Source organism: Protopterus annectens, chromosome 8.part1, assembly GCF_019279795.1.
Source record: "Protopterus annectens isolate FY-2018-M chromosome 8.part1, PAN1.0, whole genome shotgun sequence".
Classification (NCBI taxonomy): domain Eukaryota; kingdom Metazoa; phylum Chordata; order Ceratodontiformes; family Protopteridae; genus Protopterus; species Protopterus annectens.
The window spans coordinates 147,906,987-147,934,735 of NC_056742.1; positions in this window are offsets into that span (position 1 = coordinate 147,906,987).

Genomic DNA, 27,749 nt, shown 5'->3' on the forward strand with positions numbered 1-27,749 from the left:
ATTGGCCCTAGGCGTGAGTGTGTGTGTACCTTCCGTGGAAGGTTGGCAAATCGACACTGTAAAACTCTACTGCCAATCATGAGCAGACAGGTGATCCGCTGTGGCGACCCCTAACCGGGAAAAGCCAAAAGAAGAAGAAGATTCAGCTTTTAGAATGTGTTTTTTTTAGAATGACCATTAGAGGGAGCTTCAAGTTTATTTTTATGGACATTATGCATTTGTGTAATTTCAAGCAAAGAATGCATTTATTTTAAAGAGTTTTTAGTCTTAAGTAAAAGTAGTTTGAGTTTATGTTTTATCATGACCAAGTAGGCTGTTATTTATGTTTTATTCTTCTTTTTTCAATCACATAAAAAGATGTTTATGTTACTATATGCACAGCCACTTTACTAGCATTTCATTATGTTCCAAGGAATTAGGATCCTGTTTTTTAAATTTAATTGGTTAATTATTTAATTGATAGTGTAGCACAAGTATAAATGGATGGGTTTTGGGGTCAGTCCACATCTGAGGAAGTGTTTTTAAATGAAAATGTATCAGGTAGGAACATTTATGTCAGCAGTACATGTGTGTTCAGTTTGTTTTTATTAGAGCTGTGTTTGTACATTTGGACTTTGGTATTCATTCCTGGTGGTGCCTGTGGATATTTACAAGTTTTTTTGGTACCTTGGTGACCTTTTTTGGAGTTTTTTTAGTTTTATTCACCATGGAGTTGAATACCAGTTCGGATGTGGAGGAAAGAGAAAGTAGGGAGGAGCTGGGTCAAGCCAGGAAGCTGGTCAGCCAATTGACACAACTAATTGACTTGCTTACTCCTTTCAGCCAATCGATGATTGAGATTGCGATGAAAAGCCAAAGGGGGTGGTCTGAGGAAACACAGACTGTAAAAGAAACCAGATGACGTGAATATGGACCTGGTGAGGGTGTTTCTGGCTCTAATGGAGGCATCTGCAACCAGGATGTGGATTTTTTACAAACCCCCTTTGCTTTAAGGGGCTCTGAAGGAGACCTGGCATCTAAAGAAAAAGGATTTACTTCAGTTCCAAAAGGGCAGAGAGAGAGAGAGGACATTTTCTAATACAGTCAGACGAAAAACAATGGACTTCAAAGACTGGCTGCAGGTTAGTTTCTCTAAAGAGTTTAAAGAGAAAGCAGTTACACCTGGGCCTGTTGCTGATACTTATGAAAACAATGTGAACAAATTATATAGACTTATTGAGAGATTAAAAGCTTGGACATTGAAAATTCATATTTAAAAGAATGTATATCTAAAAGTATTGTTCCTAAAGGGCTTAGGGTAGACAAACACCCAAATAATGTTAAGCCTGGTAGTATTTTTCACAAAGAATTGGTTGAAATATTTAACAGATGCAGACTTGACATTTTAGAAAGTATTATAGATGAAAATGATAGATGTAGAAAAGATTTGGTGAAATAAATTGACTTATTGAATGAAAGCGTGATTAATGACTTAATGCATATTATTCCAGCTGAGAAAACTAAATATAATGACATTAAGATGGATATAGAAGCCCATTGTAAAGAGTTAGTCACAAGGAAAATTAAAAAAACTGGAAAGGGATATTAAGGAATATGCCAATAATACAAGTTACCCTGACCCTAGAGGTAGAGCCAGGTTTTGGGAGAAGGAAAACAACAGTGCTGAGGTAGTAAATGAAGTGCCTAGTGTAGGACAACAAGTAGGTGATCAGGATGATTTTGCTGGCCATTAGCCCCCTGCCTTCCCAAGAATATCGGAAAGAATAAGAAACAGGAATGATCAAGGATACCAGCAGTATCAACATTTTTGGAGGGGCAGTGGAAGGGGAAAGGGGAGATACTAAACAATAGTTGTATCACCCACCCTGACTTGGATAGTGACATCATTAAACAGGATGTAGGAAACCCATACAGATTCATAAAGGGAGATTTCAGTATATACAGTTTCAGCCATGTGATGTTACAAAAAGAACATTTTAGTCTTCTCTCTAAGGGGATGAAATATATACCCTCCAGAAAAGGGGTCTTGACAAAAATTCTTTTGGATATAAAAATGTTTACCAGGAAGATCAGTTTTGAACTCATGTTAATGATAATAGGAACTTGGAGCCCGGTGGACTAATGAGGAAAAGTGTCTATAATCCACCTTTACACCCCCAAATTAAAAACTTTGAAACTGTAGTGGAAAGTGAGGTCAGGAAAAAGCTTTCAAAAAGTATGGTATAAGAATAATTTGCAAGAGGATGAGAGAAAAGTTTTAAATGAGTTAAGGCAAGACAAAAATTTAAGATTAATGAAACCTGACAAAGGGGGTGGGATAGTGCTAATGGACTGTTTAACATATGAAGGGAAACTGAATAATATGTTAAGGGATTCTTCTAGATACTCTGTGGTATCTAAGAATGAGGTTAACATCGCCTACAGGAGAATAGACATGGCACTAGAAGACCTCAAAATAGATGCAAAGACGTTTGAGTTTTTGAAAGTTGAGAAACCAAGAATCCCTACAATGTTTGGGATCCCTAAAGTACATAAAAATTGAAGGGACCTACCATATAGACCTATAGTGTCAGCAGAAGGGTCGAAAACTTTACCTCTAGCAAAATATGTTGACAGTAAAGTAAAATGATTATGGTTGAAAAAGAAGAATATTTTAAGAGATTCTTGGGATTTTTTAAGATGTCTCAAAAAATAATTGTTTTGTAATAGCATTTCTTTTTTAACAATAGATGTAGTTGATTTATTTTCATGTATCCCTAACCAAGAGGGTCTTCTATTGTTGGAAGAGACTATATATGAAGATGTAACAACCACAAACCAAAAACAGATTAATAATAACTACAAAGAAGGACCAGTGAAAAACAGCTCTACTTTCCACCAGAAAGAATTTATTAATAAAACCTTATAAATCTCTAGCGCCTAGGCTGTTGCCTTTACAGAGTAAAAAACTTTGTCCATTTGTAATCCCACTTTATATACATTCTTAACACTTCATTTTTCAATAAATCAATTAAACAATTAGATAAAACTTCTTGAAAATTAGTAATAAAACAATCAACATATAAAACCCCGCCAATTGCACTCTTTGTTAAGCCCCCTGGGCTGCAAAGTTTCATATTTCATAATAAGAATAGCTTCCTTTTTCCTTAAAACATGTTTTAACAAATTTTCATTACCATACTGATATTCTATTTGTTCTAAAACTGTAACTTTCATGCCCTTAATAATCCCCCCATGTGCCAAATGGAAATGTTTTGCCACAGGACTCAACATTTTTTTATTTTTCACATCCCTAATGTGTTCTTTTATTCTCTCAGCCAGGCTTCTCTTAGTCTCCCCTATGTCATTTTTTCCACATGAACATTTAATCAAATAAATTACACCTCTACTCATACAAGAATATGTACCCATAGTATTAAAGCTTTTGTCTCCTATTTTTTCTGCCTCACTTATTATATACTGACATACTGAACATTTTCCACAAGGAAATGTCCCCTTCTTAGCTACAATATTTCCTATCTTTTGTACTGGTCTTCTATACCTACCTCGTACTAAAAAATATTTTAAACTACGTCCCCTACGATAGGAGACACAAAGCTCAACATTTGTTAGAGACAACACCTCTCTTCTAGTTTGTTTCCAAAAACTTTTAACTATCTCATTCAATTTATTAGAAAAAACAGTATATTTGGTAACAAAAAACATTTTTGAACTTTCTTTCTTTTTTTCAGTTATTTCAAATCTGTTATTCGTAATAATTCTCTTACTGAATTTGCCTTTATTTCCTTCTTCATATAATTTTGCAAAACTTTGTTTAACTTCATCTAAATTGTAACCTCTCTCTATAAAACTATACATCATATTTTAGCTTCTTCTCTTGCTTCTTTAACATCACTACATAATCTTTTAATTCTCAACATTTCTCCATAAGGTATAGACTTTAAAGTATGTTCAGGATGACAGCTGGTAGCATGTAACATCCTATTTACCTGATTAAACTTCCTATATATCACAGTATGGATCTTATTACCTGTTCGTCCTTTTAAACAAATGTCCAAATAATTAATTTCTACACCTACCTGTATCCCATCGAATTTGATTTTATAGTTATTATTTAAGTATTCCACAAATTCATTGGCCAAATTTTTTCCACCCTTACAGATGAAAATCAAATCATCTATGAAGCGAAAATATTTTAACACATACCTATTAAAGAACTGGCTCCTGTAAATGTGTTCATTCTCAACTAGCCCTATAAATAAGTTGGTATAAACTGGGGCAAATGCTGCTCCCATAGCTGTTCCTACATTTTGTTTATATAAAATTCCATCAAATTCAAAAATGTTATTAGTTAAACAAAAATGTATCAATTCCATGATATATTGAGTCCTAGGTGTATCTCTCAAGAAATGTTGTACAGCTTTCAAACCTAAATGATGTGTAATGTTTGTATATAAACTAACCACATCCACTGTAATAAAAAACATATCCTTGGTCCACTCTATTCCTTGTATTTTACCCAAAAAATCATAGGAATCCCTGACATACGATGGTAATTTCACCACTTCTTCAACTAGTACTTCATGCAAAAAACTACCAACATTATGTGTAAAACTTCCAGTCGCCAAAACTATCGGACGTCCTGGAGGCCAGTGAATATTTTTGTGTAATTCTGGAGCACAAAAAAACTTTGCTACTGTACTGTTCTTAACATACAATTTATTTGTTATATCCTTGGCCATAAAATAATGTAACCTCTCCCCTTTTTTTAATAAATTGTATAACTCCTGTTGTGCTTTCAATAAGCATGTCCCATCTACGATACTGTATACTTCTTTATTTTTTAGATGTTGTAAGCACATTTCTAAATAATCGATTGAGTTCAAAACCACTAATTTGCCCCCTTTGTCCGAGGGTTTAAATATCAAATCTCAATTCTGACTCATTTTTTGTAATTTTAACCATTCTTCCCTTGTCAAATTGTATTCCATGTTTTTCACAACTATCTCTTTCAGTTCTTTATCAATAAAAAACTGTATTGCATTATTGAAACGCTGTATACAAATATTTCTATAAGGTGGAAGAAAAGTATTTTTTGTTTTAATTTTACTCAAATCAAACAAAGTATAAGCGTTGTTTTCCACATCAGACTCACAAGAATAATAAAGTTCCCCACTAGTAGTTGAATCACTGTCACTTCCCAAAGAGACATCTAGTTCTCCCAGGTTAAAAAAGTATTCCTTTATATGCATTTTACGTACCAAATCATGAATCCCCCCTTTCACCTCGTATAATCGAGGTAATACAGTGGGTATAAATTTTAAACCTTTGTCTAAAATTGCTAACTCAATATCATCAAAAACATAATTAGACAAGTTAACCACATAGTCTTTAAGACAAACTGGTTGTACCTTATTAATTAGTCCATTTGCTTCTCTTATAACGTCCTTCTCCCGGGTCTCGACCATAGTCCTGTCCCTGCCAGCCTCTTTTCCTGGTATTGTAACTGCTGTTGTTACCACCGGAGCCCCGAAATGTCCTGCAAAATGATTGTTCCTCATCTGGTCTTTGTAGAGCAGGAAATTCTTGCTGAAAATCATCTTCTTTTTCTAACGAGGACGCTCCACTTTCACCCGACACAAAGCTCCTATTCTTCATTGGCCTGGAAGTGATGTTATCTTTTTTAAAGCTAACGCTCCTCCTCTTAGTATGCTGATTGGTCATAAGTGTAAATGCTTTTTGTACTCGTAATCTCGGTTATCTCTCTGCAATTTATTTTTCTTCCGATTTAGTAAATCTTTTTCATACGCATTCAACTTATCATTGATGTCAGTTAAAAATATTCCTAACACTGAATTAGAAGAAACTTTAACAATTTCTTCACACAATTGTTTTGTCTCAGTCAATAATTTGTCCCTTTTGATTCTGTCTCTCTCCACAAGGATGGTTACCCATTCTAAGCTGCAGCGATGCGCTGCAGCTATCCATCTCTCATGAAAATGTACTTCTAACTCTTCCGACAGTTCAAAGGGAGAAGATGGATTTTTTAATGCTCTCAAGCCTCTTGGTGTTATTTCCAGCTCCAAATACCTCTGGAGACTGTTGATATTGTAAAACACCGAGGCTTCCTTGAAAATAGATTTCTCCAATTGGGGACATAAATCTTGTACAGCTGGTATGGCTGAAATGTCTTTCTTTTTACCCACCATGGCAAAAGGATTGCTTGTTATACATTGTCGAGCATTTTCCCATTTCTTAAGTACATTTGGCATTGGCATACTTAGTGTGTCCAAATTAATTGTTCTCTGCCCACAATTAATTCCTTCTCCTCCATCCATTTTTAACACACTTCCACTGCTATTACCTTCCACGATGTCGTTATTAAAATCCATACTAACTTCTCGAAAAATTCGAGGAAAGGAGCACAGAGTTTCACTGGTCATGGATATAACAACCACAAACCGAAAACAGATTAGTAATAACTACAAAGTAGGACCAGTGAAAAAAGCTCTACTTTCCACCAGAAAGAATTTATTAATAAAACCTTATAAATCTCTAGCGCCTCGGCTGTTGCCTTTACAGAGTAAAAAACTTTGTCCATTTGTAATCCCACTTTATATACATTCTTAACATTCATTTTTCAATAAATCAATTAAACAATTAGATAAAACTTCTTAAAAATTAGTAATAAAACAATCAACATATAAAACCCTGCCAATTGCACTCTTTGTTAAGCCCCCTGGGCTGCAAAGTTTCATATTTCATAATAAGAATAGCTTCCTTTTTCCTTAAAACATGTTTTAACAAATTTACATTACCATACTGATATTCTATTTGTTCTAAAACTGTAACTTTCATGTCCTTAATAATCCCCCCATGTGCCAAATGGAAATGTTCTGCCACAGGACTCAACATTTTTTTATTTTTCACATCCCTAATGTGTTCTTTTATTCTCTCAGCCAGGCTTCTCTTAGTCTCCCTTATGTCATTTTTTTTTCCACATGAACATTTAATCAAATAAATTACACCTCTACTCATACAAGAATATGTACCCATAGTGTTGAAGCTTTTGTCTCCTATTTTTTCTGCCTCACTTATTATATACTGACATACTGAACATTTTCCACAAGGAAATGTCCCCTTCTTAGCTACAATATTTCCTATCTTTTGTACTGGTCTTCTATACCTACCTCGTACTAAAAAATCTTTTAAACGATGTCCCCTACGGTAGGAGACACAAAGCTCAACATTTGTTAGAGACAACACCTCTCTTCTAGTTTGTTTCCAAAAACTTTTAACTATCTCATTCAATTTATTAGAAAAAACAGTATATTTGGTAACAAAAAACATTTTTGAACTTTCTTTCTTTTTTTCAGTTATTTCAAATCTGTTATTCATAATAATTCTCTTACTGAATATGCCTTTATTTCCTTCTTCATATAATTTTGCAAAACTTTGTTTAACTTCATCTAAATTGTAACCTCTCTCTATAAAACTATACATCATATTTTTAGCTTCTTCTCTTGCTTCTTTAACATCACTACATAATCTTTTAATTCTCAACATTTCTCCATAAGGTATAGACTTTAAAGTATGTTCAGGATGACAGCTGGTAGCATGTAACATCCTATTTACCTGATTAAACTTCCTATATATCACAGTATGGATCTTATTACCTGTTCGTCCTTTTAAACAAATGTCCAAATAATTAATTTCTACACCTACCTGTATCCCATCGAATTTGATTTTATAGTTCTTATTATTTAAGTATTCCACAAATTCATTGGTCAAATTATTTCCGCCCTTACAGATGAAAATCAAATCATCTATGAAGCGAAAATATTTTAACACATACCTATTAAAGAACTGGCTCCTGTAAATGTGTTCATTCTCAACTAGCCCCATAAATAAGTTGGCATAAACCGGGGCAAATGCTGCTCCCATAGCTGTTCCTACATTTTGTTTATATAAAGTTCCATCAAATTCAAAAATGTTATTAGTTAAACAAAAATGTATCAATTCCACGATATATTGAGTCCTAGGTGTATCTCTCAAGAAATGTTGTACAGCTTTCAAACCTATATGATGTGTGATGTTTGTATATAAACTAACCACATCCGCTGTAATAAAAAACATATCCTTGGTCCACTCTATTCCTTGTATTTTACCCAAAAAAATCATAGGAATCCCTGACATACGATGGTAATTTCACCACTTCTTCAACTAGTACTTCATGCAAAAAACTACCAACATTATGTGTAAAACTTCCAGTCGCCGAAACTATCGGACGTCCTGGAGGCTGTTGAACATTTTTGTGTAATTTTGGAACACAAAAAAACTTTGCTACTGTACTGTTCTTAACATACAATTTATTTGTTATATCCTTGGCCATAAAATAATGTAACCTCTCTCCTTTTTTTAATAAATTGTATAACTCCTGTTGTGCTTTCAATAAGCATGTCCCATCTACGATACTGTATACTTCTTTATTTTTTAGATGTTGTAAGCACATTTCTAAATAATCGATTGAGTTCAAAATCACTAATTTGCCCCCTTTGTCGAGGGTTTAAATATCAAATCTCGATTCTGACTCATTTTTTGTAATTTTAACCATTCTTCCCTTGTCAAATTGTATTCCATGTTTTTCACAACTATCTCTTTCAGTTCTTTATCAATAAAAAACTGTAATGCGTTATTGAAACGCTGTATAAGAATGAGGTTAACATCGCCTACAGGAGAATAGACATGGCACTAGAAGACTTCGAAATAGAGGGTTTAATAGATGCAAAGACGTTTGAGTTTTTGAAAGTTGAGAAACTAAGAATCCCTACAATGTTTGGGATCCCTAAAGTACATAAACATTGAAGGGACCCACCATATAGACCTATAGTGTCAGCAGAAGGGTCAAAAACTTTACCTCTAGCAAAATATGTTGACAGTAAAGTAAAATCATTATGGTTGAAAAAGAAGAATATTTTAAGAGATTCTTGGGATTTTTTAAGATGTCTCAAAAAATAATTGTTTTGTAATAGTATTTCTTTTTTAACAATAGATGTAGTTGATTTATTTTCATGTATCCCTCACCAAGAGGGTCTTCTATTGTTGGAAGAGAATATATATGAAGATGATTCACTTTCACACAATGAATGTACAGTGGTTGTGCAATTTATTGACTTGGTGTTGAAATACAATTTTATTTATTTTAAAGGAGAATTATTCCATCATATAAAAGGGGTGGTGATGGGAGCAGCCTGCCCCCCACATACGCAAATTTAGTCTTGGCAAGGTGGGAAGAAAAGGTAGTTTTAAATTCTTTATATAGCGAAAACTGGATTTTATATAAAAGATTTTAGATGACATATGCATTTTATGGACTGGGCCGGTGGATATTATCAAGGATTTTATTGTGTTTTTAAGCAACACTACAGAGTTTTTAGAATCTACATATAGTGTTAGCTAAGAAAAACTTCAATATTTGTATATTGAGATAAATAAGGAGAATAACAAATTCAGCTCAAAAGTGTTTAGAAAAAGCACATTTTCAGACTCTTATTTGCACTACAACAGTGTGCACCCTGTACATTACAAGAAAAATATTGTCAAAGGGCAATACATCAGAGCAAGCAGAATGACGTCTAATAATGAGGAATTTATAAAGGAGATGAGTTTACTGAGGCGGTTCTTCATATGCAGGAAATATCCTACTTGGTTGATAGACCAGATAGAGAAGGAGGTCTGTGAAGGAAGAATGAATAAATTTAGGCCTATTTTAGGTATTAGCCTTGAAAACCAAGAGAATGAAAATCAGGTGAAACAAGATACATATGGAAACACCTTGGTAACAGAGTACAACAGAAGCTCTAGTTTGATTAGATCTATAACAGATACCAAATGGAACATATTTGTTGCACTTACAGATTTACAAATGTTAACTAAAAAGGAATTAAACGTGGTGTTTAGAATGCATTTAGTTTGAAAAACTTATTATAGAAAGACATAGGACAGAACAATGAAACAAAGAAGTGAAAAGGAACATTTAAATGTGGTCACTGTGCCCAATGCACTTATATAGTAAATCAAGAGAGTATTCACTTAGAGAGTAGAAATACAACAATTACAAGTAAGGAATATAATAACTGTGACTCCAGTGGCCTAGTCTATTTAGCTAAATGTCAAATTTGCCAGGCATTTTATGTTGACAAAACAGAGCGTAAACACTGACGAATATACGAGCACATTTATGAAATCCAGATTCATAAAATCACCAATGCCTTACTTAAGCACAAACAAAAATGCACTAATGCACACAACATGTTTTTTGTCTAAGAGAAAGTGAAAATGGATGGAAGGGGTGCTCTGTGGGAGGAAACCATAGAATATAAAGAGCTACGGTGGCAGATCACCCTTCAAGCTAACAGATTTCCAGGGCTCAATGACAATATTTCTATTGCTCCTGTGCTAAAATTAAGGGCAGCTAAGTTATAATTATGTTTTATTGAAAAATGGTTTTATTGGGTTTTATGATGTGATTTATTGTTAAAATATGTTTTTATAATGTCTTTTACAACATTTTTATGAATGAAGTATGTATTTTTAACATATTTTAATATATTTAACACATATATTTATATATATATATATTTTTTTTTTCAAAAAACTTTTTATTCAATTCATAAGATGTAATAATAAGAAAGTGCACAGCCAGTGGCTAAATGTTTATACATGAAAGAACATATAGACTGAGCACTAGTTAACATAAAAAACAGACAAAAACTTGGAACATCATAACACTGTATATACAATATATACAAGAAGAACTAACCCAAGTGCTACCATTAGGAAAATATAGGTAAATGAGCACGAGTTATATAAAAGGTCTCAATTCTAGATAGAGGTAATAGGATTGTTATTCACTAAAAATAAGATTAGTAACCCTTTCCCAGACTTTTGTTAAGAGGGCAGTTTTTTTAGGGCCTTTCTTAATAAATTTTTGTGCTGCAATGTATGAACAAGCCATTTCCTTAAAGTTGTCCCAACATAGTTTAGTGCGATCTGTCCAATTTTTAGTGATATAAAGTTTTATGAGTGAGCATAAGAAGACCAGAACATGTATGTCCAATTTAGAGAGAGATCTGGTAGGGATATGTAGTATGGCTAGTTCCCAAGCAAGGGTCGATTTATGGTATCCCATTTTTTGGAGAAGTACTTTTAATGAGGTCCAAAGCTTATGTGAGTAGTTACATGACCATAGAACGTGTAAGAGATCAGCCTTTGGGGAGGGGCAGCACGGACAGGAGGGATTTTTGGATCAAACTTGAATAATATAGAGGGAGTATAGTATGCATTATTATTGATCATTAATTGTGTATAGATGAGTTTTTTGAAAGGGGAAAAATCTAGGGTATTTTTTATGGCAGAGAATTTCTGTTTCTCCGACAATTGAGAGTTATAGTTGTCCCAATAGCTAGAGAATAGACAGTCTGACTCATGAATTATGGATGATAGAAGTTTATATGAATTGGAAAGCATTTTCTCTGGTAAGGTCAGAGTCTGAATAATAATCTCTAATTTGGTGATGTCTTGGCAATTGATTATTAGATCGGCGAATTTTGATGTAATTAGCTCTCATAACTGTCGGAGAATAGTTAAGTCTTTCTTGTTAACTTTAAGGGTTATGCAAAGGCTGGTAAGTGATTCATTTTTATGTTTAAGTATATCCCAGACCATAAGGTTTTTAATAAGTGGGAAGTTAGAAAGATTGATTGACATATTGTTTATTTTGATATTGGGGTTTAAATGAAGAGGTTGAAGTAGAGGAAAAACATTGTCTAGCTTAATAAGTTTTAATAAGTTTTGAAAGGATCTAATTTTTTGTTTTAAATTGGTGGATAAGTTATATTTGACTATATCGTCCAGGGAAAGAAAAGGGAGGGCAGCGGGGTTAATTTTACTGGTTAGAATATATTGATACCACATTTTGGACAGGTAGAGTAGGAGTTGTATTCTCTATAGTTAAGTTTCGCAATAGACAAAATTCTGTTAGCGCAGACAATAGTATAATAGAGATGGAAATTCGGGAGACCAAGACCACCTTTATTTTTAGGAAGTGATAATTTAGAGTATGAAATTCTCACTGATTTAGGGAACCAGATAAATTTAGCAAGTTCTTTATTAAGTTTGGATAAGAATGACTTGGATATTATCTGGTCTGAAGTGTTAAATTGATAGAGAAGTCTGGGGAGAATGTTCATTTTAATTACCGCTGATCTAGATAGAAGAGAAAGGTTCATTAGTTCCCACCTGCGAAGATCTAAAGTTATTTTTGACCAAGTTCTAAGCATATTATTTTGAAACATAGAGAATTGGTTATGTTCAAAGTGGATCCCTAGGTATTTAATGTCAAAAGTTGTCATAAAAGGAGAGTTAGGAAAATATTTGGGTTTGTGAGCTAGAGGGTTGACAGGAAAGATGTACGATTTCTTGAGGTTAATTTGGTATTTTGAAGCCTCTGAGAACATGTTAATAGAATTAACAATTTTATTGAGGTCAGTATTGGGAAGCTAAAAATAGAGATTCAGATCATCTGCGAAGGCGGGCAGTAATATTTTAGTGTTTAATACTTTGGGAATTACATGAAAAGTATTTTGGGCAATATACAGAAATAATGGTTCTATGAATAAATTGAAGAGAAAGGGGGATAAGGGACAGCCCTGTCTTGTACCATTTGCTATCTTTAAAGGTTTGGACAGATTTTTGTTGATCTGTAAGTAGGTGTATGAGTTTTGGTATAGGATTTTAATCCTGTCTATAAAAATGGTGGGTATGTTGAAATAAGTCATAGTTTGAAAGAGGAAGTCCCAATTGACCCTTTCAAATGCTTTTGAAGCATCTAATGTTAAAGCATAAAGTGTTTTTTTTTCTTTTTTGGTAAAGTGAATTAAGGAATCCAGTGTCAAAGTGTTGTCCCATGTGTGTCTATATTTCGTAAAACCTGCTTGATCCAAGGAGATTAGAGAAGGTAAAACTTTCTTCAATCTATTAGCCAGTAAGGCTGCTAGAATCTTAATGTCAATATTTATCAAAGAGATAGGTCGATAATTCTGGGGATCAGTTTTATCTTTATTATTTTTCAGAATAAGGATTGTTTTTGATGTGTTCCAGTGTATATCTGATATACCATTTTCTATTATGTAGTTAAATACTTTTAGAAGGATAGGGGAGATTACAGAGTTAAAGGTTTTGAATAATTCAGCTGTAAATCCATCTGGGCCTGAAGATTTATTTGCTTTAAGATTGGTAATGATAGATGAAATTTCCTGAAGGTTTAAGGGAGCAGAAAGCATGTCCCTTTGGGAATCATTTAGAGAGGGGAATTTGATAGATTTCAGAAAGCTTTCCACGTATCGGTTAGTAGAGGGATCCGTCTTTTTAGAATAGATGTCTGAGTATAAAAGCAAAAATAACTGTAATATTTCAGAGTCCGATTTATAAATTTTGTTTTGGAAGTGTAGGAGTGAAATTCTAGGAGGGGCCTGGTTGTTTTTAATTATCCTTGCCAAAAATTTAGATGGGATTTGAGCCCATTCTGAGTAAGTTGCAATGAGTTTTTGTTCGGAAAAAGAGAGATTTTGTTGGTGAAGGTGTAATAGTTTTTTTGGGGAATCTGTTAGTTCTTTATATAAATTAGGATCTGGGTTAAGTCTGTATTGTTTTTCTAGTTCAGAAATCTTCATGATAAGGATGGATTCTTTACTTTTGTAGAGTTTATTAAAATAAGAGGCTTTATTTATTATAATACCTCTAATATAAGCTTTGCAGGCGGCCCATTGAATATCAAGTGGGATAATGGAATTGTTGAGATTAGGGCTTAGATCGAGTAATGAATTTGTAATTGCTTGAGTTATGTCTTTATTGGTAAGCAAAATATTGTTTAGTGTCCAATTATTATAGCGGGAACCTGAAGATGGGCTTGAGTCAGGATTAACCTTGAGAGAGATTTTTAAGTGGTCAGATAAGAATCTGGGTTCTACATAGAAATTAATTTAAGATGAGAGAGGGCATCAGATATTAGAAAAAAGTCCAGTCTTGACCATGTATTGTAACATTTCAAGTAATATGTAAATGAGTCTTTTTTAGATAGAAGTTCACTATACAAAATGGGGTCAATGAGATTGAAATCAGACATTAATTCCTCTATAGCTATGGATGATTGAAAATTGTAGGAGGGAGATTTGCTTGTACGATCTATATTAGGGTCTATTATAGCGTTCCAGTCTCCACCAATAATAATATGGTGATCATTAAAGATTGAGAGGATATTATGGATTTCTAATATAAAAATGTATTGTTGAGTGCATGGGCCTTATAGATTAAAGAAAAGAACTGGTTTATTTAATTATTGGAGGCGAGAGGTAAAGAAGCACCATCTACCATTTTCGTCAGCCTTTCCTCAATAATATCTTCCTGGAATTTGTTTTTGACTATAATGGCCACCCCTTTAGAATTGGAGCATTTACCCGCAGAAATGATGGTTTTTATCCACTTTTTTTTCTTTTCTTTAGTCCAGTCCTCTTTTTGCATATGTGTTTCCTGTAAGAAACATATATTAGCCTGAGATTTAAGTAGCAAATGGAAAAGGAGAGATTTTTTGGATTTATGTTGAAACCCTCTGACATTCCATGAGTCAATCTGTATCGTCATTGACAAAACAAAATCAAGGCAGGTTAAGAATTTAAGGATTACTGGATAATATAGTTAAGGGGCTGAAAAAACTTAGAGACCATGGCACAACATTATCTGTGATATAAGAATTGATATAAGAAACAACAATAGTAGGAATGGTAGCATAGCATTCCTTCAAACCCACCCTGGTGCCTATCCACCCCGACTTTCTAGTAGAAGGAATACACAAACAATATTTAAGAAAACAAAAAGTATTGGTTAGCGAGATAATTACTGTAAGAACAATTGTCATATATAGAGTCCTTACAAGGACTGCATGTGTGGTAAATAACACTGTACCACATCCATAGACCGGTCATACTAGGACCCAAAATCCTAAGCATCCATGAGCTCTAGCGTAAAACAAGAAATGATATTAGGGGAGTATGAAGGAGTAGCCAAATAGATAGTTGTAGTTATAGACGAGTATAAAAAATAAGTGGTATCAAGTGCAACATAGAGAGCAAATAGTTAGAGAAATATACAAGAAAGAGGGGAGGGAATAGTTAAAATAATAGTAACAATAAAAAGCATTGAAAGCTAGAGAGGTTATAAGATGCTGATATGGATGGAAGTTGGGAGTTAATAATATAGAGGGTAGTGTGAAGAGTGCACAGGGAGACAGAGAGAGAGGATGAGTATATGAACATTGTAGAGTTATATGTAGGTATGAAGTTAAGAAGAGAGAGTTCAAGAGAATAGAATATCATCTAACAAGGTTCATTATTTAATTATTATATTTATCTGACTGCATATTAAGTATTAAACTGACAGCAGATAAAAGTATTTCCAGATAATGTAAGTAGCATTTCTATAAGTAAATCAAGTGTAAGCAATTAGCAAAAACCCATGGTTGACAAAATTTACATTGAACTTGTCATGTTATGGCTTATATCATAGTTAGATAATGATATATGCAGAGAGTTTAAAGCTAGGAGTATATTCGATTGTGTTAGTGTATGGAAAATGAGTAGTTTAAAGTGTATATAATGTATTCGATGAATATATATCACAAAATTACTCATCTCTTCTGTAAACATGAAGTTGTTTGCTTAAGAGATAATTATCGATATTTAAGATCTAAAGTGGCGGAGAAATCTCCGGTATCTTGATTAAAGTAATGTTATGAGAGCACTGATAAAATATATGAAATAACAAGATTTAGTAGTTTTTAGAACTTTAAACAGAGGTGTTTGGGCTTACCATGTAGATAGGTATACATGTTTTGAATAGCGACTAAAATTTAAGCAACTCAATATAGTGTCGTAGAGGTCAGGTAGTTGGCTCAGGATATTTAAATGATGAACATACAGAATTGCTTGACGAGCTGAGTAATCATCTACATTTAGTATACAAAGCAGTTTAATAGTTGTGAATGCGCGTTTTTAGAAAGCAAAATGATTATCAATAGTGTGACATAGATGTAGATGTCTGATTAGGAGTCACAATTAAAGTATCATACAAGGGTTCTGCCGGAATAGTCTCGCTTAAGTGATCCGTAAGCAACTGAATCCATATGCAACAAGGTTCCATTTCCGAGTATAATATTTAGTGGTATATGAGTATTAAGTCACATATAATGTCAGGATCGGTAATACACTTATTAATATATGAAAGCAAAAAGTATTAAAAGTAAGTTCAGATGTAAAGCTGTTGAATCCGGATGCATCACATAGTCTGGGCTTGACGTCAGCTCTCCTAATGCGAGTAAAAAGGTAGGTGGAAGAACGGACATCTGTATATCAAACAGCAGGATATTTGTTGAAAGCCTTAATAAAAGCTTCTTTTGCTTCCATCGGAGTATTAGCCAGTTATCTTTTATCTTTGTAAGAGAAGATCAGAGTGTTCGGATAGCACATTTGAAACTTCACATTTCTCTTGATCAGATCTGCACAAAACGGGGCTAGTTTTTGTCTGTTTAGTTTAATTATGTGAGGCAGAGCTTGAGAGAAAGTAAGTTTATAGTTGTTCCATGTAAAGTTTTTTTGTTTTTTTGCTGACAATAATATTTTTTGCGTGTCTTGAAAGTTTAGCAATTTAGTATATATATAGCGCGGGGTGGTGGATTCTTGGCGCTTATGTAAGGCTCTGTGTGCTCTTTCCACTGTTAAGTTGTCGGTGTTGTTTTCCGCTCCCAATAGTGCAACAAATATCTGTGTAGAAATTGTCAGCAAGCTTTGGTTATCATAAGTTTCTGGAAGTCCTTTAATTATTATGTTATTTCGACGGCTTCTAGCCTCTAGATCCGTTATTTTAGTTTGCAGATCTGAAAGCATAGTGGTTTTTGCGGACAGGTCTTCTGATAGGGATTGAATCAGTAGTTCGTTGGTTTGACTTTTGTGTTTAAGAGTGTCCACTCTTTGTATTATTTGGTTTATAGATTTTCCAAAATCCGTAAGTTGTTCGGAAAAGCCTTGTATGGTGACATGGATTGGCTGTAGTAATGATTTGAGATCGTCCAGATGAAAGTTGGCATCAGATTTTCCCTTGGGATTTGATTTGTTATTATCGGCTGGTTGTCTGGTGATTTTCTGTCTTTTTGAGGGTGTATCTTTTTCTGGGGATAATATTGCAGAAGCTTTTGCTTTCGACAGTTGTGTTTCCATGTTTTCCGCAATATCAGTCATGGTCCAAATGCGATGATTATTGTACTGCAATAGTGGTTTCATGGGCCCCTTGGATGCACGTGGCAAAGGTCTCCAGGCACAATTTTAGAGTTATGTTGTTTCTTTTCTTTAAAATAAGTCAGTCAACCTTTGGATTTGAAGAAAAACAGATCAGAGAATTTGAGCTTTTTTTTAATTGTTGAAATTTGGCTTTTAAAGTGCGTTAACTTTGTGATAGTTATAAAGGTAGTTGGAGCTCTATGGATAGGGTGCAGACTAGTCGGACACCATCTTGGAATCCGTCATATATGTATATATTTTTATTCACTGGAGTTTATATATGAAACTAGTATGAGTTTTAACTTCCCACCAATGTAAATACAAAACCACTAAGCAATATATGTTTGCATTCAGCTTTTAGAATGTTTTTTTAGAATGACCATTAGAGGGAGCTTCAAGCTATTTTTATGGACATTATGCATTTGTGTAGTTTCAAGCAAAGAATGCATTTATTTTAAAGAGTTTTTAGTCTTAAGTAAAAGTAGTTTGAGTTTATATTTTATCATGACCAAGTAGGCTGTTATTTATGTTTTATTCTTCTTTTTTCAATCACATAAAAAGATGTTTATGTCTCTATATGCACAGCCACTTTACTAGCATTTCATTATGTTCCAAGGAATTAAGATCCTGTTTTTTTAAATTTAATTGGTTAATTATTTAATTGATAGTGTAGCACAAGTATAAATGGATGGGTTTTGGGGTCAGTCCACATCTGAGGAAGTGTTTTTAAATGAAAACGTATCAGTTAGGAACGTTAATGTCAGCAGTATATGTGTGTTCAGTTCATTTTTATTAAAGCTGTGTTTGTACATTTGGACTTTGATATTCTTTCCTGGTGGTGCCTGTGGATATTTACACATTTTTTTGGTACCTTGGTGACCTACTTTGGAGTGATATCAATCTAAACTTCAATCACCGTGTGTCCACAGTGGTAAGGAAAGCCTTCTACATTGCGCATCTCATAAGAAGGGGATCGCATCGAAGACAATTTAGCAGGTTATAACTCCACTGTACTCAACCATCATCAAACCACTAATAGAGTACAACACTCCCTTTTGCATGTACCTCACCAGACACCTGCAGCAGCTGGAGAGACCACAGAGGTTTCTCACCAAGAAAATTCAGGGCCTCCAAAACATGACCTACATGGAAAGAATGAAAGTCCTGTCACTGTACTCTGTATCCTACAGGCTGCTGAGACGAGACTTGTGCCTGGCCTACAGAGCAGTCTCTGACCCTGCCCCAATGGGGATGCTGCACATCCGCAAATCAAATGGGACAAGAGTCACTTGCTCCAGGGATCTCAACCTAGCCTCCGACATTAACAGAACATGCTGGAGAGACAGATATATCTCCGAGAGACTGCCACTCCTCTTGAATAAATTCCCATTTCATGTGAAGCAGTGCTCCTCAATGACCCTATTCAAGTGCAATCTAGACAATTGGATGGGAGACCTTAAATTCACCCTGGGGTTGACACCTATGTCCCTAATGGACAGGGGCAGTCGGTACTGATCATAGACTCGCTCTCCGAATAATGACCATCTAACCAAAATCAGTTAGGGAACATGGGTATAACATGGTTAGGCTTGTAAAGGCCCTAGGGCCATTAGCCTAATAACCTCCTATGAACCTATAAACTTTAATTTTTGCTAGAGCAAATCACACTGATAAGTCTCTTAATTAAAGTTCAAAGATTTCTGAAAATTTCTTTTCTAATTTCTACAGGTTTTTTGCATTTCTTATAACATGACTGGAATGGACCCCATTCCTAAGTCAAAGTATGATTAAAGTTCATGAAATTAGTATTGTTTCAATATTTGATGTCAGCCGGTAGTGCTCTTCACAGCACCTGCAATGTGCACAGTAATGACTCCTTCTGCATTTCGTATGGAGTTACATGTATTGGTAATATATCTAAATACAATTGTAAATTCTTTTTTATAAGACCCGTTGATCCTACTACTATTGGAAATGTCTGGGTATCTTTCGTCTACATTGCTCTTGTTTCTGCCTGCAGATCCTGATATTTTATGACTTTATGTCTCTCTGTACACAAGACACTGTAGTTACTGGGTGTGGCAATTTCAATGATCAATGCTACTCTTGTCTTCTTTTCTTGGACCACTATATCATTTTTTCTAGCATCTATCCTTTGAACTTTTGGTAATAGATGATTTTTATCCGGGAGAAAAGCTCAAATACACGAAAGTAATACATTTATTAAAAAAAAAAAAATAATAATACATAAAAAAAACAGTGACTTTATATTATATTTATTTAAAAAAAAAACTGACAAAACATGTTAAATAAAAGATAGATAAGCAGTACACAGGTCGGAAAAAACATAAGTGACAATAAACTAGAATGCTAAGAGAGTCAGTATCAAGGATAAAAAAACAGTCAATTATTAATTATATTTAAGGATTTGAAGTGGGATGTAGAGTCAAGTTTATTTTATTTCATAAGGGGAGTGATCCAGAATTTTTCCTACAGAAGAGAAGAGAATCCCATCCCCTTATTATATGTGTGGATAGGTTTTATATGGTGAAATTAGTTTTTTGAGGCTAGGCAGCATCAGGCAGGGAAGAAAACTTATGATAATAAGTAGCTGTTGAGAGTGATAGTGGTTATTTAGCTCTAACCAGTCTAGTTGCTTGAGGTTGTGACCAGTGAGAGTTCTGAAGGGGTTTCTGGCTGCAAGGATTTAATTCTGTAGAGAGAACCTATCTTTTGTTAACTGATTTAATGGTATTAATAATATGGTCACAAAATTAAGATGGTTGGGTTAACAGGCTGCATTATTTTGAGAGAGATAGTGAAAAGGAGTGTTGGAGATGTGTGTGTAGGTAAGAGAGAAGAAGTTTTGTTTTTTGATTTGGAGAAGGAGGGAGTGTTCCACCATCTCTCTCTAATGTATGAAGACTGAGATTAGAGTTGAGTCATCAGCATATTGAATACAGATGGCTTGGGGATGTTCACGCAGGTCATTGATAGAAAAGATTTTTGTTCTATTATTTTATTATAGCCCAGTGTGAAGGAAAGGAGGGCAGTTGTGGTGCTGTGAGAAGGGCTACCAACCATGTTTTAGTTTAGCTAGATTGTTTTTTTGAAGGTAGTTAAGAAGTTTGTTTATGTATACATCTTCCATAATAGCTAATGGAGGGAAGAAGGCGCAGGGCAGGTTTGAGAGTTCAGTGAGAGTAGAGAGCCCCTTTGTGTGAGGAATGAGATATTTATATTCCATGGAAGGAATTTTCCTCCAGAGTTCTAGATGTAGCAACAGGTTGAATGTGAAAGGTATCAGTTGAGGGCTTTTGGAGGTATTATGGCATAGTAGAGTATGTGGGTAATGAATTTGCTAAGGGCTTGTGGTTTTTCTAAAATACTTGTTAAAAAAGAATGGGGGGATGTTCCTGGGGTGTAAATGTTAGTATGGTTATTTGTAGAGATCAGTCAAGAGTAGTTTTTTTATTTTTATTATCTAGTTCGTTCTTAGAGAATTAAAATTGTGAGAACAGAGAGATTAGAGATTTATATAGGAGTAGTGGATGAATTATCCAAGTAATGTTCAAAGTGAACTAAGTAAGTTTTCTAGAATATGGATATTATTTCCTGGGGGTACATACAGATTAGATATATATATTGATTTGTTGTTTTGTTGAAGTTTGGTATTTTAGTATATTTTTGGTTTTTGAGTCTAGTGGTTCATTATAGTCTTTATACGGTCACTTCTAAAGAATATTATAGCCTGTGGGGGGATTTCATGGTCTGAGTAGAGGGTTTTTTTTAGGTTTCTGTAAGACATAGAATGTCAAATGATGAGTGTGTGCATGAAGGTGGTGGTGGTTGTTTTTTATTTTTTTTTTATTATATTGAGCAATAAATTTAAGGAGTAGAAGGGGTAGGCAGTGGCAAATGGGAGTTGGGAAGAGTTATTTTTTAAATAGAGATAGATTGAAGTTGGAGTTAGTATTGGGAGATGAATATCATTAGATGGAGGAGGAGATTATGGAGAGAATCTAAGAAATTTGGGAGAGGTTGGTAAAGTTTGTTGGAGGTGAAAATTGTGTTATGTAAGGAGGAGATTTTTTCAGAGGTGGATAATAAAGGTAAGGTTATGTGATATATGTGAAAAAGGATGAGTAGAGAGGGGGCATAGTAGTAGGTAAGAAGAGAGATATAGCTGATTGATAGATGTCAGATTATTAAGGTAGGTAGATGAGCTGAGTTACAGTGAAAGAGATTTCAGTTGAAGGAGAAAAAAGAGACTAGCAGGAGGAAGTGAAGAAGTGGTTAAGTTAAAGTTAGGTAGTAGGGGAATAGGAAATGTTATCTATAAATCTAATCGCAAAGTCACACCCTATAATGAACTTCCCTCACTAGACTCCAGTGATCACTAGGTTGCCTTTTTTTTCTTTCCCCCCCTCTCTCCTCAGTGTTGTAAACTTCTTCATTTTCTATGATGCTTTGTGGCTTATGTTTCCAGTGTTTTTCGGCCACTTCAGTACCGTAGTGTTTTCATAATCCCCAGTGCAACAGTCTCGCCACATTATTATGCCTTTCAGTAGACAGTCCTGCCATTAGTATGTCGCAGCCAGCAATGAGGTGTGCAACTGTTTCCAGTTTGGTTTTACAAAACATACATTTGTCTGTTTCTCCCATGTTCAATGGACTTTATAAACCAATGCATATGTAGCCCACTATCTTGGGCCACAAATATTAATCTTTCATCTCTTGGTTTGAATTTGCCTCTCCTTAGCCATTCCTGTGTTCATTCCTGATCAACATGAGGTTCTTCCAGAAGTTTTCTATACTAGCAACTATATTTATGCTTTTTCCACATTTCTTGCCTTCTCATCTGATCCTTCACCTTATATTCTTTACTTTGTTTTTTGGCACATTCAGTTGCTGCCTGGTTTTTATCTACTTCTGGTTTGATTTCCATTCCTCCTTGACAACGATTAGCTTCTGCTAGATTAAGCAGAGAATTAATCTTAGATTTATTCTCCTCATGTTTCAAAACGTTCACTACGTTTGTGTCAGCAGAGGTGTGTGGAGTCCCATGACTGCAGATCTATACATATAATCAATTTCAAGGTGGCCCATCCCTCCTTCGAAATGGGGAATATATAATCTTGGTATGCACTGATTTTTATAAATCATCTGGTGAGCATGAAGCATCCTTCTTGTTTTCCAATCTAATCTAGCCAACACATTTTGGGGCCAGTCAATCACTCCAAAACTGTAAGTTAGGACAGGAAGAGCAAATTGGTTTATAGCTTTTATTTTGTTCCTAGATGTCAGTGATGTTTTCAGGATTAATATAAGTCTTCTGAAGTATTCTTTACTAAGTTTTATTCGCATTTGTTCGTGTTTTATTGTTGATCCTTCATCACTTCCCAAATATGTATACACTCCTTCTTGCTCAAGTTCTTTTATATCACATTCTTGTCCTAAATTGATGTTTTCCTGGCGTTGCAGTTTTCCCGCTTTAAAGATTGCTTTTGCAAATTTATCAAGACCAAATGACATTCTTATATCATCTGAAAAAGTTTTGACAACTTCCAGTTGTGCTTTCAGTTCCTCATCTGATGAGCTATGCAGTTTTAAATTATCGACAAAGAAAAGGTGAGAAGTGTAGAAGCCTTGAAATTTTAGCAGGTAAAAACAAGACAGCACAAACTGTAGAGAGGTCTTTCTTTAAAATGAAAAACTAAAAATCACAAAACTATGCTTATCTGAAATAAATACTGTCTCCTGCTCTCTGCTCCACCAAAATACAGAATGGATGACGAATAGCAAACATCCTCCTTCATTTGTTTAATCCACTTTCACCAATACCTCCGCTTTAGCCAAAGCTTGGCTCAGTCTTTGAAATACCTGGTTCTCAATGCAGCTCTTCCCTCTTCTTCAGCAAGAGCTCATTCCAATGAAAGCAACTAAAAGACTAACACAGACAGCAAGCATCATACACAAGTCTAGTATTCAACTGTGAGTAACCAAGCTTAGAGAGAAAAGTCAAAACAATTATTAAAAAGAAACCAAACTAACATAACAAGCCTTATGGTTTGACAACCACTCATTGCCATGTTGAGAGCCTAACTACTAGTAATGATGAAAGTAAGCAGGAACATATAGGCAATAAGTTCCTAGACTTCCTTCTAGCATTTTTTGAAAAGAGCAAAACTGCTGCCCAAAACAGCAACTTAACAGTTTCTAAATTTGTGGCAAAAATGAGATGCTTCTCTCTTAAAATATGTCTCATATTTTGCTTGTTTCCTATAAACGCTTTAAAAATCTCTCAGAAATATGTGTGAATCATAATTCAGAAATTGTCTGAGGTGAGATTTTCATTAGCCATTTTTTTTCATATACGATCATGTTAAACCCTCCTATACTGTACTTAAATTTATTAATCAGGTGTGTGGGTTAGTCCAGTGACCCTATTCAGCCACAACCCTGACTCCTGAGCAAAAGTAAAAAGGTAAATGTACTTTCTTGTGTTTTAAACATATTTATGTACACACACACACACACACACACACATATATATATATATATATATATATATATATATATATATACACATTACAAATTTCAAGTAAGGAATGGTAACAATGATACTGTAGTAATAAACAAACTTTCATGCTACAATGATATTGCATGAGTTAACAAATATAAATTATACAGTTCAGAAACATTGGGGTTATGATGTTCTAATCATTTATCTTAGTAAGGGAAGGAAAGCTCCAAAAGAGAACTAAGTCACATAAGTAAATACAACAAGGATTAAACAGAGTAGGAGGCAGGCAGGAGCAGAGCTAACATCTGGGTGAGAGCACTCAAGAAGAGATGTGGCACAAAGAAGTGTAGAATGTATAGAAGATATAGAATAAGAGAATGAGAAGTTTCTGAAAACCCACTATGAACATCAAATGTAAGTGATGGAAGATTAACTGCAGAAAGGTTTGAGTTCAAATTATTATTGATTTATTGATTGCTTTTGTTAACTAGTAAAGTCTGACCAGGCACCCATTTTCAGCAGAGGCAAGGACAGAAAAACTTCATAATAACAATAGTAATAGTAACAGTAATAATAATAATAATAATAATAATAATAATAATAATACAAGAATCATAGTATGTAGAAATTAACTTACTTAGAATACAGCATGGACAAGCAGTTACACTGTATTACATCAAAATAAAAGGAATTAGATACAACAGTTACTGAATAACAGTATAATGTAAAGTAATTCTTCTTCTTCTTCTTTTGGCTTTTGCTGGTTAGGGGTTGCCACAGCAGATTACCTGTCTGCTCATGACTGGCAGTGGTGTTTTATGGTGTCGAGTTGCCAGCCTGGTGCCCAACCTTCCATGGAAGGCACACACACGCACACACTCACACCTAGGGCCAATTTAGAGTATCCAATCCACCTATGGCATGTCTTTGGAATGTGGAAGGAAACCAGAGCACCCGGAGGAAACCTACGTGACCACAGGGAGGACATACAGACTCCACACAGAAGGCACCCCAGCCGAGGATCAAACCAGAGAGCCTCTTGCTGTGAGGCAGCAATGCTAACTGCTGCACCACCGCGGCCGCCCATAATGTAAAGTAATTATAGATGGTAAAACATATCTCCAATGTGTACATCTCCTGCATTGCACAAGCACATTTAGAAGTGAAGCTTGCAGCAAAACAAATGTAACTTGGAGTCAGACAAAAGGCTATCCAGGTGGGCAAGAAAATTTGCATAGCCACAAGCTGTTTAGAGGGATTGTTAATTTAACACTAAAGCTGTGGCATGCAGAAGTTTGTTTTATTATGGTTGGGATATTATTCCAGTGTTGGTATACATTTACTGAAAAGAGAGCTTTGTCATGACTGTTTTGGGTTTTCCATGTTTGGGCTAAAAACTGATGTTGAGCTGAATGGAGGAGGGGCAATGACCGCAACTCTGATCTGTGATGCATAACAATAAGTATCCTTTTTTTCTTTTTGCTTATTTTTACTATTTATTGTTTATTCTAACTATTTATAGCACTTTTTTATTGTCTGCTGCCTACTTTTACTGTATTTTATTGCTATAAACTAATCTGCACTGTTGTACTGAAATTGTCTGCCTTACAGAGCCTGTTAAATCACTTTTATTACTGTAATACTGTTTGTAAAGTTTTTTTAGCTAGTTTCACTGTGTGAAAGGTATTAACTGGAAATTTTCTGCATTTGTTAAGCATCTGTTTGTTCTGATTTCCTGCCAAGGAGTGTATCATATAACTGATTTGTTTGCAGTTACAAGCATTCTCTAGAGTCTCCTTGCTCCTTTATCTGTTTAAAACTTTCATTTAGTGTCTCACTGCTATTTTTCCTGCTGTGATAAACATTTCTGTAGTGTTTTCTGCCTAAAATAGTGTAGCTAGTAGCTCTAGCATAGTTTCTCACCCTCCCTCGTTATTAGTGTCTTGTTCTTATACTTGGTGGCTTTGCAGTTGCCTGTGCCTACTGTAAATTTGATCTGGGACACTCCTCCCAGTCCAGTATCATTAGCTCATTCTACCTAATACAGAGAGAACATTTGGGAAGGCCATCCCCCTTAGTTTCTTAACCTTGAATTATCTTCTGTTCCTCCTTTCTCCTGTTCTACTTTACTAAAAATAAACTTTATTCAGCTGCTTTTACAGTATTTGTGTTTCCTCCTCCTACTCTATTACTTCATCTTGATTTTTCTGCTACTTGTTCTCTAAAGTGTTCAATTGGATCTTCTCTGCTGCATTTATTACTGCTTGTTTAAGCTTATTTATATTTTAAGTGTTATTCTAAGCCTCTTAGTTTTGGTTTAAGCGTTTGGACTTTAGGCCTACCCCTTAGCTCAACCTGGCCTCTCTCCCTCAGATTTTGACAAATATGGATGGACAATTTCTTACAGTTTCTCTTGTAAGCCTGGTTGATATAAGCATCCTGAGACAGTGTAGCAACTGCCTCATGTACATGGACAACCATCTGCTACTAACACCTAGGAACACAATTTGTGATAGATGCAATTACTTAAAGAAGCTAGAGTCTGTGCTATCTCCCTCACAAGCCAGTATATCTGGCACTGAGAAGGTTGTCAACACAATCACTACACCTCAAACACCACCACAACTACACAACACACACCCACATATGTGGAGGTTCTCAACAAAAACAAACCCAAACAAAGGAGACCTCAGAGGCAAAAGCACATGAGAACTCCACAACCCTCCACACCACATACCATGCATAGTCCACACACTAGTGTCTCACAACCACTAATGCCTAACCATAAACCCTACATATTAGTCATAGGGGACTCCATTGTGAGACACACAGATGTGCCTCTCACCAGGCTGGATAAGGAGAAAGTCATAGTTAGTTGTTTGTCAGGTGCCAGAATCTGCCATATCACACATGCACTCAAGTTTCTCAACAACAGGTACTGTTATGACTCTGTCATAGTCCATGTTGGCATGAACGACTTGAGACATACCTCCCTGGACTATATGGAGAGAGACATGATTGAGCTCACTGAATATATGTCACAGGCAGGTATGTCTCTAGCCTTAAGCAGCATTCTACCATCACCCAGAATGATGCCTCAATACAAACAGAAAATAATTGACTTTAATAATTGGCTTAGTTTCTATTGTCATTCCAGGGGGATCCAGTACCAGACAGCCTGGGAAGATATGATCGACAGACCACGATGCTTTCCTAGAGATAGCCTGCATCTGTCTCACTTGGGCTTCAGGCTCCTGGCAAAGGCCCTTGCCTTCCCCATAGTACCTTTTTTAGGAAAAGTCATGAGGTTGATACTACCAACATAAAAACTTCAACAAAATGCAAATTGCTGCAAACACTCGGAGTCTAAACATGAAACTGCACTCATTGCAAGCATTCTTAACCCTGGAAGATGCTGGCATTTGTGCAGTCAAAGAAACTTGGTTCAAAGCTGCAGAGATCACCCCAGCCTTACCTGGTTACTCATCCTATCATACATTCAGACCCCAAACTGTGGGCAGCAAAGCCAAAGGAGGTGAAGTTTCAATATATATTAAAGACATGCACACATATCCAGGCTGGTCAAACAGTATGATGCACAGGAGACACTCCAGGTGCAGTTAACCATTGACAAGACCCCTATTCAAATTATAGCTAGCTATAGGCCCCCAAATTTGACTCACGATGCCCACTCCACCTATCCCTTATCCTGGGTGACTTTAATTACCCAACCATAGATTGGAAAAAAAACTACTAATGCCAGAACACAAATGCCCAGAGATTCCTTAATTTTATCAATGGAAATGTCTTGGAACAGCTAGTCGATACCCCCACAA